This window comes from Amblyraja radiata, unplaced genomic scaffold (genome assembly GCF_010909765.2).
Source record: "Amblyraja radiata isolate CabotCenter1 unplaced genomic scaffold, sAmbRad1.1.pri scaffold_442_ctg1, whole genome shotgun sequence".
NCBI classification, from domain to species: Eukaryota; Metazoa; Chordata; class Chondrichthyes; order Rajiformes; family Rajidae; genus Amblyraja; species Amblyraja radiata.
Genome location: NW_022630540.1, coordinates 70,225 through 87,270, shown reverse-complemented (window position 1 = coordinate 87,270; position 17,046 = coordinate 70,225). Strand labels below are relative to the sequence as shown.

Here is a 17,046-nt window from a genome sequence, read left to right as displayed (position 1 = left end):
GCGGCTCACCTGGCGGTCTCCAGTCGGGTGCTCTGTTGCTCTGATGAGCTCAGACGGAAGACGGAGATCGCCCAAAAAGTTGTTGCAGCCGCAGGAACCTAAGTCCAGAAGTTCCTGTCGGATGTACGAAATGGATACAAGACTGCTCCGAGTCAGCAGCCATGAAACAGGTAAGGGAATCGTCGTTATTTTTCCCATTTTTGGGAGACACAGGGCGTCGCGATGTGCCCGCGCCGCCGCCATTTTGGAACCGAAGAGAATTGTGGCAGATAATTCCACAGATTCAGCACTCTCGGTGTAAAAAATGATTTCCTCATCTCGGTCCTAAAAGTCTCCCCTCGTATCCTTAAACTGTGACCCCTAGTGTGTCTATATGTATGTGTGTGTACATGTGTGTGTGTCTGAATATGTGTGTGAGTGAATATGTGTGTGCGATTATATGTGTGTGTGTGTGCGTGATTATGTGTGTGTGTGTGTGTGTGTGTGTGTGTGTGTGTGTGTGTGTGTGTGTGTGTGTGTGTGTGTGTGTGTGTGTGTGTGTGTGAATATGAGTGTGAGTGCATGTGAATATATATGTGTGTGTGAAATAATATAATATTTCGTAGTTCAGAGCTTATTTGTTCAGTTTAATAGTGTGATGGCTGTCAGGAAGAAGCTGTTCCTCAATATAGATTTTACAGTTTTCAGTTTACATAAGTCGGACGTGACTCCAGAAGTCGGGCATCAGTCAGTCCACAAGCTGTGAGAGTCAGTCCAAAGGCCATGAGTTAACCCCAAGGCAGTGAGTCCACAGGTCATGAGTAAATCGCTCACTGCTCCCTCTCCTCCACTGACACCTCAAGACGCTACCCTCCGCCTGGCTATAGGATGCACCCCCTACTGAAGCCGTCCACATCCCCTGCATGAGGACACCCCACCCCCTTCTCATCAGTTCACGGCAACCCCTGCCTGAAGCTGCCCTTGGCTGCACGACATTTACCACCCATAGGGCAGTGTCTTGAGGTGGGGGATGAGTCTGTATATATGTGTGTGTGATTAAGTCTGTGTGCGTGATTAAGTCTGTGTGCGTGTGTGCGTGTGTGCGAGTCCGTGTGTATGAGTGTGTGTATGTCTGTATGAGTCTGTGTGTGTGTGTGTGTGTGTCTTTGTGTGAATGTGAGTGTCATTGAGTTTGTGTGTGCGTGAATTAGTCTGTTTGTGAATATGTGTATGAGAATGTGTGTGAGTGTGTGAATATGTGTGTGGTGTGTGAGAATGTGTGCGTGTGTGTGAATATGTGCGTGTGTGTGAATATGTGTGTGTGTGTGTACGTGTGTGTGTGTCTGAATATGTGTGTGTGTGTGTACGTGTGTGTGTGTCTGAATATGTGTGTGTGTGTGAATATATATGTGTGTGTGTGTGTGTGCCTGAATATATGTGTGAGTGAATGTGTGTGTGTATGAATATATGTGTGTGTGAGTTCGTGTGATATATATGTGTGTGTGTGTGTGTGTGAAATAATATAGTATTTCGTAGTGCAGAGTTCAGCGTTTGCTCACTGCATTTCATCAACAGTAAGTCATTATTCGTGTTTTTTCTTGATTCCTTTGGTATCTAAAAATTCTCAGAAGTGATAAATCTGGCTGTAAATGTTTCTTCAGATTTGTTTTCATTTTGTACGTAAAAACCCACTTGAGAACCATGGGCGATTTATTTAAAAAATACAGCCAGATTTATCACTTCTGAAACTTTTTAGATGCCAAAGGAATCAAGAAAAAACACAAATAATGCTTTAGTGTTGATGAAATGTAGTGAGCAAACGGTCAATGTTCGCTAAGCACTCTGTTTGTTGTCCCTTCAGCTCCCACTTCTATCTACCGTCATTTCTCCTCACTTTTGGAATTCTGAAGTAGGCTAAATGTCTCACATGCTCATCCCGATTTCCATAATTATGTGAAAGTCATTGTTTGGGATGAATGTCCAACGATTAGGAGAGAATGCTTTGACGTTGTGGACAGAACTCTTCCAGATGTCTTCAGCAACAACAAGCGTTTTGGTGCCCCCCTGCAGTACAGGCCTCAGTGACTGAGCTGCCAGCCCTCAGTGACTGAGCTGCCAGCCCAAAAATCCATTCCGCCCACAAACTGCATACTAGCCCTCTGGAAACCAGTACCTTTGGCCCAACATACTAACTCAACAGAAATATGAAGGGAAATGTCAAAGGTTTCCTGAAGGATGGAACATCTGCAAGAATGTTGTCATTAATAGCGTGCTTCGTTGAATGATGACTTCTGAGATAAATTCTCAGATTTTCCTTCTTAAAATCTGACCGCTGGCTTTCTCTATATTAAAATTGTCTCTTTTTATCAACAGGAAATAGTCATCAAGAGGCAGTGAGCAGCAGAACACAACAAGACACAACATGTAAAAATTTAATAAATCTCATCTTTAAAATTTAAATTGTTCTTATATTTTAAGTCATTCACATTTTAAACTTTAATAAAATCTTTTTGCACTTTTAATGCCGTATGTTCTTCATCACAATAGAACCTAATAGGCAGGATTGGCTGCTCTGGGAGAGCCACTAAGAGTGCATGGGGGGTAGGTTGTTTGGAGATGCACTGAATGTGTGGGTGGGAGGGGAATGGCAAGGAGCAGAGTGTGGGGGGGGGGTGAAGGTAGGTGGGGTGACTGAGTGAACTGCCAGCGTACAAGGCGTGAGTGACTGCACTGCCAGTACACGAGCCATGAGTAGTGAACTGCCAGCCCACCCGCTGTAGGTGACTAAACTGCCAGCCCAATAATCCATTCAGTCCACCCTCTTCCCCCTTCTCTCTTACAGACTGTCACCTGTTGTGGGCAGAATTGCTGGCAGTTTCTCAGCCGCCAGCCTGCCAGGTCCGAGTGATTGTACTGCCAGGCCTCAGTGACTGAGCTGCCAGCCCAAAAATCCATTTGGCCCACAAACTCCATACTAACATCTGGAAATCAGTACCTTCGGCCCACAACACTCATACTAGCGCAACAGAAAGCCCCCTTCCCACTGGCCAGCAATATTGGAATTGCTGCAGAGGTGGAATATTGTGTTGGGCGTCCAGCCCTCCCGTGTGTGGCCGGGACCCAACGGGTCCCACTTAGTCTTGTAGCATATAGAAGTTTTATATGTTATCACGATTCTCCCCATAACAAAGGCAGTAGTAAGCGTGGACTCGCTCCACGGCATGGAATCACAGGGCTTTAAATCCTTCACGTAATCACTCACACGTGACTCCGAAATAAATTAGTAAGATTAAACGAGAACTTACCAGTTCGAAGTTTGATCATTATTTTATGAGGAGGAACGTTGAGGGAATACGTGCCCTCCACTCCCACCTTTGACTATAGTCTGAACAGGCATCTGTTGCCTAATCTTACTATGTTTAGTCATTATAGTTATTCTGTGATTCCACACCGCTGCTTTGAAGAATACACGCTTGCGTCCTGACGGGGTTCTTCACGTCTGACTGTATCTTGAACAAGTTGAACAACGTTCCTCCTCATAAAATAATGATCAAACTTCGAACTGGTAAGTTCTCGTTTAATCTTACTATTATTCTACTGAATTTTGTATACAAAAAGGCTCAATGGCCCGATATAGTCTAGATATTAAGTAGAATAAATGTAATTACAAAGAATAACATTTTCAAAATAAGTGGTGGGAACCCCCACAAGTGCTGGAGTAATTCAGGAGATCAGGCAGCATCTCTTTAGGACATGGACAGGCCATGTTTTAGTCTGAGGAAAGGCAACGTTACAGACGAGAACTGAGTCACTCCGACACTTTGTTTTATTTGTGGCAAACCAGCATCTGCAGTTCATTGTAGCTACTTAAACTGGGATTTATTGATCCTTCTCATTGTTTGAATCTACTGTAAATGAAGTGGTTTCACAAGCAATGCACTGTGTAAGCGTTGAAAGCATATTTATAATTTGTACAATGCAAGAAAATGGTCAAATTGTAATAAACGTGGATCGATTTCCCAAGATTAACGATGTTTTACATTTCACTTAAATTTACATCCATACGCTCAGGGGCTATAATAAAATCCTTGGTTTAACCAGCAAAAATAAATGCACCGCTCCATAGTAATGAACAGCAGCGATGCCATTCAATTGTAAAGTGAATTGCAAACTTCCCTGGACTGTCTGAATGGTGCTTGTGTCCCCGCTCGCTGTTTACATTGTTCCCAGTGTAAGGTGCAAGATATAACCACATAACAATAACCATATAACAATTACAGCACGGAAACAGGCTATCACGACGCATCTAGTCCGCGCCGAACACGTATTCTCCCCTAATCCCATCTACCTGCATTCAGACTATAACCCTCCATTCCTTTCCCGTCCAAATAACTATCCAATTTATTTTTAAATGATAAAATCGAACCTGCCTCCACCACTTCCACTGGAAGCTGATTCCACACAGCTACCACTCTCTGAGTAAAGACGTTCCCCCTCATGTTACCCCAAAACTTCTGTCCCTTAATTCTCAAGTCATGTCCCCTTGTTTGAATCTTCCCTACTCTCAGTGGGAAAATCTTATCCACGTCAACTCTGTCTATCCCTCTCATCCTTTTAAAGACTGCTATCAAGTCCCCCCTTAACCTTCTGCGCTCCAAAGTATAAAGCCCTAACTTGTTCAAGATACAGTCAGACAATGTTTAAATTCCTACCTGAAGGCTTGAGCGAGTATGTTATTTTAGACACGGACAGTATCACTTCGACCCTTTCAAATGAGCCATGCCCACAGTCTCGGAAGTGTTGATGTTGTGGTTCCACGAAGAGACGGATTTAATGGATCACCGCAAGCTGGCGTTTCATCTGAACAACGTGGATCCTGATCACTGGAACTGTCTGTGCCTTTGTTTCAGATACTCTTTGTAGTTCTTGGTCAGTAGCGTGTACAGGAAGGGTTTAATGCAACTGTTGCTGTAAGTCAGGCAGGTCATGAAATAGTTGATGCACCTTACAGTCCGCTGGCTCATGTTGAGGCTGGTGGAATAGAGAGGGATAAGTTGCCAGACCCAGAAAGGCAGGACACACGCCCTGAAGACCACTACGATGCTGAAGATCATGAGGACCACTCTCTGTTTAGACGCTTGCTTGTTCTCGCTCATTGCCAACGTCTTCCTTTGGGATTTCAGGTAGGTCCTTGCTAACTGTGTGTACATGTAGCCGATGATCATTCCCGGCACCACGATACTGGTGCAGAATAATAAAGTCAGGTAAACTGTGTAAGACTCCTGGCTCCAATTGCAGGCGCAGGTCCGCTTGGTGGCCCCGTTCTCCACCCTGCTCTATTGCATTTTAAACATGCTGATGACGGGGAGGGCCATGAGGAAGCTCACCATCCATACCGCCCCGGCCATGGCCTTCCTATAGCCTTTGGAGCGCCTCATCGTTTCCAGGGGTTTAACCACGGCCAGGTAGCGTTCGGTACACATCACGGTGAGGGTGAAGTTGCTGGCATGCATGGTATGCAGGTCGAGGCTCAGTAGGAGCCTGCAGCCCACGTCGCCAAAGTACCAGGTCTTGGCAAAGTAGGTACAGACGATGAATGGGATGGTGGAGAGATACAGGAGATCGGCCAGTGCCAAGTTTATGATGGAGATGTAGACGGAGGCAGCGGATCTCATGGACTGACACATCACCACCAGAGTGTACACATTGCCCGTCACGCCGGCCACGTACATGATGGACAATATAGTACCAAACCCCGAGGCGATGGCCACCCCCTCCATGGTATCTGGCGCTGTGATGTTCTCCGAAGCGTTGCCATACATGTTTAGTTTGGCGTCTCCTGCGTGGTCCACATGGTGGGAGCCGGGCGACGGGGGGACCGGTGGCTCACGACGTCACCCACTCGTATCCCAGACCAAATCCTCATCGTCCCGAGGAACGGCTCTGGCGCTGTATCTGTCTAAACCAGCTCTAGCGCTGTATCTGTCTATACTAGCTCTAGCGCTGTATCTGTCTATACCAGCTCTAGCGCTGTATCTGTCTATACCAGCTCTAGCGCTGTATCTGTCTATACCAGCTCTAGCGCTGTATCTGTCTATACCAGCTCTAGCGTTGTATCTGTCTATACCAGCTCTAGCGCTGTATCTGTCTATACCAGCTCTAGCACTGTATCTGTCTATATCAGCTCTAGCGCTGTATCTGTCTATACCAGCTCTAGCGCTGCATCTGTCTATACCAGCCCTAGCGCTCTATCTATACCAGCTCTAGCTCTGTATCTGTCTATACCAGACCGGGCGCTGTATCTGTCTATACCAGCTCTAGCGCTGTATCTGTCTATACCAGCTCTAGCGCTGTATCTGTCTATACCAGCTCTAGCGCTGTATCTGTACCAGCTCTAGCGCTGTGTCTGTCTATACCAGCTCTAGTGCTGTATCTGTCTATACCAGCTCTAGCGCTGTATCTGTCTATACCAGCTCTAGCGCTGTATCTGTCTATACCAGCTCAAGCGCTGTATCTGTCTATACCAGCTCTAGCACTGCATCTGTCTATACCAGCTCTAGCACTGTATCTATACCAGCTCTAGCGCTGTATCTGTCTATACCAGCTCTAGCGCTGTATCTGTCTATACCAGCTCTAGCGCTGTATCTGTCTATACCAGCTCTAGCGCTGTATCTGTCTGTACCAGCTCTAGCGCTGTATCTGTCTATACCAGCTCTAGCGCTGCAACTATCTGCACCAGCCGCCCATCTAATAAGCGCAATTGCACAGTCCCCATTGCCCCGAATGCAACAAACGTCAGTGCACCTCCACTTCTCAAACGGCCACCAAAGCAGGATCGGCAACAATGCTACAAATTCAGTTCTGGCAGACTTCTAGGAATAAGCCCTCCCCACCTCTCTCTTCAACCTTTCCGCACTGCAACAAACACACATTTATTTGCAAAGGTGATCAAAAGTCAAACGGACCGCATCCACAACATCAAGCATTTTGTGGAATAGGAAATCATCTTTCGTTGTTTGTTTTAATCTCATATTTTAGGGCAAATTTGTCAAATCGCAGACCTGAATGTCAAAAACAGAGCCGCTGATTTAAACCTCACCCGGTCATGTCCCAATTACAGCTTTCCTCACTTCAAAGGGAGATACAACTTAGCACAAGCACTTGTTTACAAAAACACTTGTTTAAAAGGATATTGTGATGAGGATAGGTGATTGTGATATTTGTTATACTGATTGTGTTGGGAAGGGTGATTATGGAGTGATGGGTTGTAAATATGACTAAGATACTGTATAGAATATGCGGGTTTTTTTGGGGGGGTTTTGTTTTTTTTTGCATGGCTTTGTAAATATTTGATTAGTGTTCAAATGTAAATAAGTTGGTGTACATATAGTGGCTGGTGTACATATGGTGTACATATAGTGGCTGGTGTATATATGGTGTACATATAGTGGCTGGTGCACATATGGTGTAGATATAGTGGCTGGTGTACATATGGTGTACATATAGTGGCTGGTGTACATATGGTGTACATATAGTGGCTGGTGTACACAATGTGTACATATAGTGGCTGGTGTACATATGGTGTACATATAGTGGCTGGTGTACATATGGTGTACATATAGTGGCTGGTGTACATATGGTGTACATATAGTTCCTGGTGTACATATGGTGTACATATAGTGGCTGGTGTACATATGGTGTACATATAGTGGCTGGTGTACATATGGTGTACATAAAAGGTACACAAAATTGCTGGGGAAACTCAGCGGGTGCAGCAGCATCTATGGAGCGAAGGAAATAGGCGACGTTTCGGGCCTAAACCCTTCTTCAGATTGATGGGGGGTGGGGGGGGGAGAAATAAGGAAAAGGGGAGGAGGAGGAGGAGCCCGAGGGCGGGCGGATGGGAGGGTGGGAGGAGACAGCTAGAGGGTTAAGGAAGGGGAGGAGACAGCAAGGTCTAGCAAAATTGGGAGAATTAAATGTTAATGCCATACGGACGCAAGGTCCCCAGACGGAATATGAGGTGCTGTTCCTCCAATTTCCGCTGTTGCTCACTCTGGCAATGGAGGAGACGCAGGACAGAGAGGTCGGATTGGGAATGGGAGGGGGAGTTGAAGTGCTGAGCCACCGGGAGTTCAGGTAGGTTATTGTGGACTGAGCGGAGGTGTTCGGCGAAACGATCGCCCAACCTACGGTTGGTCTCCCCGATGTAAATCAGCTGACATCTAGAGCAGCGGATGCAGTAGATGAGGTGGGAGGAGATACAGGTGAACCTTTGTCGCACCTGGAACGACTGCTTGGGTCCTTGAATGGAGTCGAGGGGGGAGGTGAAGGGACAGGTGTTGCATTTCTTGCGGTTGCAACGGAAAATGCCCGGGGAGGGGGTGGTGCGGGAGGGAAGGGAAGAATTGACGAGGGAGTTGCGGAGGGAGCGGTCTTTGCGGAAGGCAGACATGGGGGGAGATGGGAAGATGTGGCGAGTGGTGGGGTCACGTTGGAGGTGGCGGAAATGGCGGAGGATTATGTGTTGTATTTGGCGGCTGGTGGGGTGAAAGGTGAGGACCAGAGGGACTCTGCCCTTGTTGCGAGTGCGGGGATGGGGAGAGAGAGCAGTGTTGCGGGGTATGGATGAGACCCTGGTGTGAGACTCATCTATGGTGGCGGAGGGGAAACACCGTTCCCTGAAGAACGAGGACATTTCCGATGCCCTGGTATGGAATGTCTCATCCTAGGAACAGATGCGGCGTAGGCGGAGGAATTGGGAGTAGTGGATGGAGTCTTTACAGGGGGCAGGATGGGAAAACGTGTAGTCCAGATAGCCATGTGAGTCAGTGGGTTTGTAATGTATGTCGGTCAGGAGTCTGTCCCCTGCGATGGAGATGGTGAGGTCAAGGAATGGTAGGGAAGTGTCGGAAATCGTCCAGGTGTATTGGAGTGCCGGATGGAAGTTGGTGGTGAAGTGGATGAAGTCAGTCAGTTGTGTGTAGGTGCAGGAGGTGGCCCCAAAGCAGTAGTCAATGTAACGGAGGTAGAGGTCGGGGATGGGGCCCTGGTACGTCTCGAACAAGGATTGTTCAACGTACCCGACAAAGAGGCAGGCGTAGCTGGGGCCCATGCGTGTGCCCATAGCTACGCCTTGTGTTTGGAGGAAATGGGAGGAGTCAAATGTAAAGTTGTTGAGGGTGAGGACCAACTCCGCTAAGCGGAAGAGAGTGTCAGTGGCTGGGTATAGGTTGCTCCTCTGGTCGAGGAAGAACCGGAGGGCTTCGAGGCCATCCTGGTGGGGGATGGAGGTGTAGAGTGACCGGACATCCATGGTGAAGATGAGGGGGTGAGGGCCCAGAGAGTGTAATGCGTGGAGGCGGCGGAGAGTGTCTGAGGTGTCTAGAACATAGGTTGGGAGGGATTTGACCAGGGGGGATAGGATGGAGTCAAGGTATGTGGAGATGAGTTCGGTGGGGCACGAACACGCAGAGACAATGGGTCTGCCGGGAGAACCGGGTTTGTGGATTTTGGGGAGAAGGTAAAAACGGGCCGTGCGGGGCTGGGGAACGATGAGGTTGGAAGCTTTATCTGGCAGGGCGTGGGAATTGATGAAGTCGGTGATGGTGCTAGAAATGGTGGCCTGGTGCTCGTCAGTGGGGTCATGGTCCAAGGGTAAGTAGAAGGAGGTGTCCGAGAGTTGGCGCGTGCTCTCAGCTTTGTAGAGATCGGCGCGCCAGACTACCACGGCACCTCCCTTATCGGCTGGTTTGATGACCCAATCTGGGTTTTTGCGGAGTGATTCAATGGCAGTGCGTTCAGAAGGGGAAATATTAGAGTGAGACAGGGGAGTGGAGAAGTTGAGGCGGTTGACGTCGCGGCGGCAGTTCTGAATAAAGAGTTCTAGAGCCGGGACTAGTTGAGGCGGTTGACGTCGCGGCGGCAGTTCTGAATAAAGAGTTTGGTTGAGGCGGTTAACCTCATAAAGTGTACATATAGTTTACAACCAAATATGGTGTACATATAACTGCTGAACTTTGTATAAGATAATTATAAGCAGTTGAATAAGGGGTGGGAATTAATAAGCTTTGGCTTCTTCCTGCTCCTTTTTGGACACATATGATTTCATTTATTTATAGATATTGTTTAAGACACTTTATAAATATTTCTGTTTTGTTTTTTTGTATGCTGTTGCACATTTGCTTCTTATTCTTTTATTCTGTCCGAAATTAATAACTAATAAAAAAATAAGATAATAAAAAAGTAGAGATATCCCCGAGTCCGGGCTACAGAATACAAATTGCCAATCGTATTTTGGAGAGCCGAGGTTACAAGAGTTATACGTTGCACTGTATGTTGTACTGAGTAGGTTTACTCAAAGTTAGGAGCCAGAAAGCCTCCAAAGTATCAAAAGATCACTTAAAGGCAAAGTCTGAAGAAGGATCTCGATCCTAAACATCACCCATTCCTTCTCTCCAGAGATGCTGCCTGTCCCGTTGAGTTAATCCAGCTTTTTGTGTCTTTCTTCGGTGTAAAGTTCTTTCCAACACACTTTAAAAAAAGCAACAGTCAAACTGCACGGAAACAGCCCACTCGGCCCATCTCGTCCATGCTAGCCCAGATTCCCCAAAGCTTTCCAACCCAAGTGTCTTTTAATTGATGTCATAGTACCAGCCTCATAAATATGTGGTATAAAAATGTTTGGAAAAGTGGGTTACAGCTTGCGATTTATAACACATTTACTGGAAATAGAATGGAAGTCCATCTGAGTGGTTCATGCACAACATTACAGGTGAGATGAGCACGGGAGCACCTCAAGGCTGCGTGCTCAGCCCCCTGCTGTACTCACTCTATACTCATGACTGCGTAGCCGTTCATAGTGTGAACTCCATCATCAAGTTCGCTGATGACACCACTGTTGTGGGACGTATCGCTGATGGGGATGAGTCAGAATATAGAAGAGAGATCGAGCAACTGTCCATATGGTGCCAGCACAATAACCTGGCCCTCAACACCAGCAAAACCAATGTACTGATTGTGGACTTTGAAAGGAGTAGGATGGGGATCCACAGTCCCGTTTATATCATATGGTTGAAAGGGTCAAGAGCTTCAAATTCCTGGGCGTGCACATCTCTGAAGATCTTTCCTGGTCCGAGAACTCTAATGCAATTATTAAGAAAGCACATCAGCGCCTCTACTTCCTGAGAAGATTACGGAGAGTCGGTTTGTCAACGAGGATTCTCTCCAACTTCTCCAGGTGCACAGTAGAGAGCATGCTCACCCGTTTGAATCGTGGCTTGTTTCAGCAACTTGAGCGCGCTGGAGAGGAAAAGACTACAAAAAGTAGTAAACACTGCCCAGTCCATCATCGGCGCTGACCTGCCTTCCATCGAGGGGATTTATCGCAGTCGCTGCCTCAAAAAGGCTGGCAGTATCATCAAAGACCCACACCATCCTGGCCACACACTCATCTCCCTGCTACCTTCAGGTAGAAGGTACAGGAGCCTGAAGACTGCAACAACCAGGTTCAGGAATAGCTACTTCTCCGCAGCCATCAGACTATTAAACCTGGCTCGGTCAAAACTCTGAACATTAATAGCCCATTATCTGTTATTTGCACTTTATCAGTTTATTTATTCATGTGTGTATATATTTATATTACGGTCTATGGACACACGGATCTGTTTCTGTAGTCAATGCCTACTATGTTCTGTTGTGCTGAAGCAAAGCAAGAATTTCATTGTCCTATACAGGAACTTGAACTTGAACTTGAAGATGTGACAATGACAGGCAGAGTGGAAAAGGTATTGGGTATTAGTGAGAATGTTGGGACACGAGCTGTGAGAAGAGATGGGGAAGTTGGGGCTGTTTGGAGTAAAAGAGGCTGGGTGCAGTTTTACTCAAGAATAACAAAGGGTCTTTTCATATCCTGCAGCAGAGAGGTGAATGACAAGGAGAGATATCATTTACATTCATGGGGAGAAGGATTTAAGGTTTGCTGTGGAAAGATTTGTTTCCACCCAAAGAGTTTTGAGGTCTGGAACACTGCTCGAATGGGTAATGGAGACAAACTCACGTTGGGTTTCAAATCCAGATGAGCACATGAAGAACTGTAAACAACACAATCATGAACATTTCTCACCCCCATCATTTAATCTTCTCCACACTGCTGTCGAGCAGAAGTTGCCAACATTTGAAAGCGTAAACCAGCAGATCCAGCAACTTCTTCCCCTCTGTTCTCGGACATCTCCCTGAGAAGGCTCCAACTTCTAACCTCAGGAAATCGCACAAAATGGAAGATGTCACCGTACTGAAGATGTTTCACTGAAGGAACTTTGCAAAGTGATTTAGTAGACAGGACAGTAGTCGTGCTGAACTCAATGAGGAGCACAGAACATAAAACAGTGTGGCACAGGAACAAGCCCTTCAACCCACATGTCTGGGCCAAGATACAGTAATTACATCTGGCTACACATGACCCCTTTCCTCCCCAATCCTCATGCGCCTATCCAAAAGCCTCTGAAAAGCCACTTTCATATTCTTCTCCACCACCACTCCTGGCAGCAGGTTCCATCATCCAAATCCCTATGATTTAAAAAAAACATCTTGCACATCTGTTTTAAACTCTGCCCCTCTCACTCCAATAACCATATAACAATTACAGCACGGAAACAGGCCATCTCGGCCCTACAAGTCCGTGCCGAACAATTATTTTCCCTTAGTCCCACCTGCCTGCACTCATACCATAACCCTCCATTCCCTTCTCATCCATATGCCTATCCAATTTATTCTTAAATGATACCAACGAACCTGCCGCCACCACTTCCACTGGAAGCTCATTCCACACCGCTACCACTCTCTGAGTAAAGAAGTTCCCCCTCATGTTACCCCTAAACTTCTGTCCCTTAATTCTGAAGTCATGTCCTCTTGTTTGAATCTTCCCTACTCTCAAAGGGAAAAGCTGGTCCACATGAACTCTGTCAATCCCTCTCATCATTTTAAATACCTCTATCAAGTCCCCCCTTAACCTTCTGCGCTCCAAAGAATAAAGACCTAACTTGTTCAACCTTTCCCTGTAACGTAGTTGCTGAAAACCAGGCACCATTCTAGTAAATCTCCTCTGCACTCTCTCTATTTTGTTGACATCCTTCCTATAATTGGGCGACCAAAATTGTACACCATACTCCAGAATTGGTCTCACCAATGCCTTGTACAGTTTTAACATTACACCACTTTCCTCCTGTTACAGCCGCCAAAATCAAATAACTCAAAGGCCAATAACATAATACAAAACCAGGTTCAAATGGAAAAAATATGTATTTGTCACTAACAAAAAGAATTAAACCTGGATCAAACAAACAAAGAGGGGTCGGATGGGCTAGCAAACAAAAGATAAAGGACGCTCTGGCCGACCACTCAATGGTCCGTCGGACCAGAGACTCTAAACCTGCCTCAGTTTGAAAATAAACCTGAAACAAAACCACGAAAACAATCATGCCAGCCCCCTCCTTCCCAAGCAAAATAAGTTAATACAGAATGAAGAGTTTCATAAAGAACACTATGCAATCAAACAAACTAAACCAACACCAGACTGCTGCCACCAGTCTAAGGGGGACGAGAGAGACAGAGAGAGAGAGAGAGCGAGACTGCCAGTCACATGGTCTTTTTAAGTTGAGGCTCCGTCATCAGGCTCACGTGATGCAGCTTTGGCCAGGAGCCTCCAATCAGGTACAGAAGCAGCCAGGCAGCAGGTGGTACTAATGGTAATCAGAGAACCAGGTTAGTACATATTTAACACCAGCAGAGGGAGCGCATAACACCCCCACCCTAAGTTACTGAATACGTTTCTGAAAATAAAATAAAGACCACCACCAAATTTCAGAAACTATTTAGTAGCTCAGACATCACGGGCGCGACAATGTGTCAGCCAAGACATTATCCCTGCCACAGATATGCCTGACTTCCAGATTGTAGGCCTGCAACTGTAAACCCCAGCTCATTATCCGTCGGTTTTTATTTCTCATCCTATTTAAGAACAGCAGCGGATTGTGATCTGTGTATACGACGACGGGAACATTCGATGAACCAACATACCCCTCAAAATGATCTAGAGCCATTAACATCATAAGAGTCTATTTTTCGATGGCAGAGTACCATTTCTGATGGCGATTCAACTTTTTAGAAAAGTATGAAACTGGATGTTCCACCCCATCAGAACCATCTTGGAGAAGAACTCCACCAACTCCACTGTCACTAGCATCAACTGCTAACTTAAACGGCCGCTCAAAATCGGGTGCTGCAAGCACGGGTGCGCACACAAGAAGGCTCTGTGTTTGTTTAAAACAGTTTGACACACATCGGACAACTCAAAAACGACTTTCGGACTTAACAGATCCGTTAAAGGAGCAGCCACCACAGATAAATTTGGACAGAACCCTCTATAGTACCCCACCATTGCCAGATAACGACGGAGCTCAGTCCTAGAGGTAGGAGCTGGAAACACAACAATATGCTCTATCTTTGCCTGGAGAGTGCGAACCTGACCCGGCCCACCACTTTACCAAGATACGTTACCGTGGCCTGGCCAAATTCACACTTTCCAAGATTGATGGTCAAGTTTGCATGAGCGAGTCGTTTGAATACCTCTGTCAAGTGGTCGATGTGGTCGATCCACGACCTGGAGCACACAACCAAATCATCAAGGTATGCCTCACAGTAAGACAGACCAGACAACACTACGTTTACCAACCGTTGAAATGTAGCCGGCGTTTACGCATACCAAAAGCCATGACAGTATACTGAAGGAAATGATCAGGTGTAACAAATGCAGAGATTTCTTTCGCACGCTCAGTTAGAGGGACTTGCCAATATCCCTTCAATAAGTCCAATTTTGTGACAAATGAGGCACTACCGACGCGATCCGCGCAATCCTCCATACGTGGGAGAGGACAACAATCGGTTTTGATTACAATATTAACCTTACGAAAGTCAGTACAGAAGCGGTCGTCACCATTAGCCTTAGCAGCCAACAGACAAGGAGAGCACCATGAACTACAGCTAGGCTCGGCAATGCCATGCTGCAGCATATAGTCAACCTAACTCTTTAGACGGCGGCACTTGTCTGGATTGACACGATATGGGTGTTGCTTATTTGGCTTAGTATCAGCCACATCAATGTCATGTTTTAGAATGGAAGTTTGAGATGGCACATCAGAACACAGCGACTTATTTGACTCAACCAAAGCAATCAGATCTCTCCGATGACTCTCAGTCAAATGGGACAAACGCAATGGAAGTGTTTTTTAACGCCTCAGAATTGGACAGTTTACCATGCATCACAGCTACAGACAAACGTGCCTCACCCACTTCAACACCAGTGCCAGGGGGCAGCACCATCGCAGTCAAAACAGGCTTGGACGATAGTGTGGGACACAGCGTCTCCGGTTCAAAACCCACAGACTTTTTCTCGTGATATTGTTTGAGCATGTTTACATGGCAAAGCTGGGTTTTACGCCTCCGATCAGGAGTGGCAATTAGGCAATCTCTCTCACCCATTTTCTTTTCTACCAGATAAGGACCGCTATAACGAGCCTGCAGACTAGACCCAGGAATTGGCAACAATACCAACATTGTGTCACCTGGTAAAAAGTCTCTGCTCTTAGCGTTCTTATCGAACCATTCTTTCATTTTTGTGTGGGCAGTTTCAAGATTTTCCATAGCCAATTCACATGCCCGCCGCAGTCTAAATCTAAAGTTACTGACGTGTTCCAAAACATTTTGTTTAGTTTCTTCCTATAACCACTTTTCTTTTAGGACTCTTATAGGACCACGTGCTGTATGGGCAAAAACTAAGTCAGCAGGACTAAAACCCAAATATTCCTGCACGACCTCTCGTACTGCAAACATCACCAGATGAAAGCCATCATCCCAGTCCTTCTCAAATTCCAGACAGTACGTACGCAACATAGACTTTAATGTCTGATGGAAACGCTCGAGAGCGCCCTGGCTCTCAGGATAATAAGCGCTTGAATGACAATGTTTGATGTCTAGTTGTTTCAACACTTGAGTAAATACTTTAGACATAAAGTTTGATCCCTGGTCCCTTTGTATCACCTTAGGTAGACCAAACAAGGAACACAACTTAGTAAGAGCTTTCACTATAGTGAGAGCAGTTATCTTCCGTAATGGAATCACCTCTGGAAAACGGGTAGATGCACACATTATGGTTAACAAAAACGTGTTGCCAGCCTTCGTTCGAGGCAGTGGACCCACACAGTCTATCATAATGCGTTCAAAGGGTTCACCAACTACAGGTATCGGATACAAGGGTGCAGGAACGATAGTCTGATTTTGTTTACCTGCTACTTGGCATGCATGACAACACTTGCAATGCTGCACTACATCCCTCTTTAACCCAGCCAAAAGAAATGTCGTAATATACGGTCGTATGTTTTATTAACTCCTAAATGGCCAGCAAAAGCATTATCATGAGCCAAAGTAAGTATTTCATTCCGATACGTATGTGGCATTACAATCTGCTTAACAACGCTCCAGTCATCCTGACCAGATGCATCAACGGACACCATTTACGCATTAGCAAGTTATCCCTCAGAAAATATCCCTTTGATAAGGAATCCACTTCCACCTCTGACACTGCGCTGTCAATCAAAGCAGACAAATCGGCATCACATTTCTGCTCAGCAACCAACTGGTCACGTGACAACGACACCGGTTTATTCACAGACATTTCACCAACTTGTGATGCAGACACACACTGCGCAACACAGGATCCACCATCCTGCTCCACAAGGAAACACTCACTCAAGTCCATTTCATCATCAGACGTAGCTTGGTTTCTAGCCATAGCGCGAGTGACAGCACATGATGCAAAAACGTTTGGATGCTGCTCAGCAAGTTTATCTGGACACTGCAACATAGGAACAGCCGTCACTTCAGGAGTGACCAAAACTTTCCCTCTAACCAAATCGTTATCCAGAATCAACGACACTCCCTTTATGGGAAAACGTTGCCGTATCCCCACACTACTCGACCCGAAACAAGCTCAGACTCAAGGTTAACAGTATG

The 17,046-nt window shown here is 46.1% G+C and overlaps 1 pseudogene; it reads right to left on the bottom strand.

The window, feature by feature from the left end:
- Positions 1–4,733: 4,733 nt before the first annotated feature.
- On the bottom strand, positions 4,734–16,825 carry LOC116969962 (annotated as a pseudogene).
- Between the last annotated feature and the right edge of the window lie 221 nt (positions 16,826–17,046).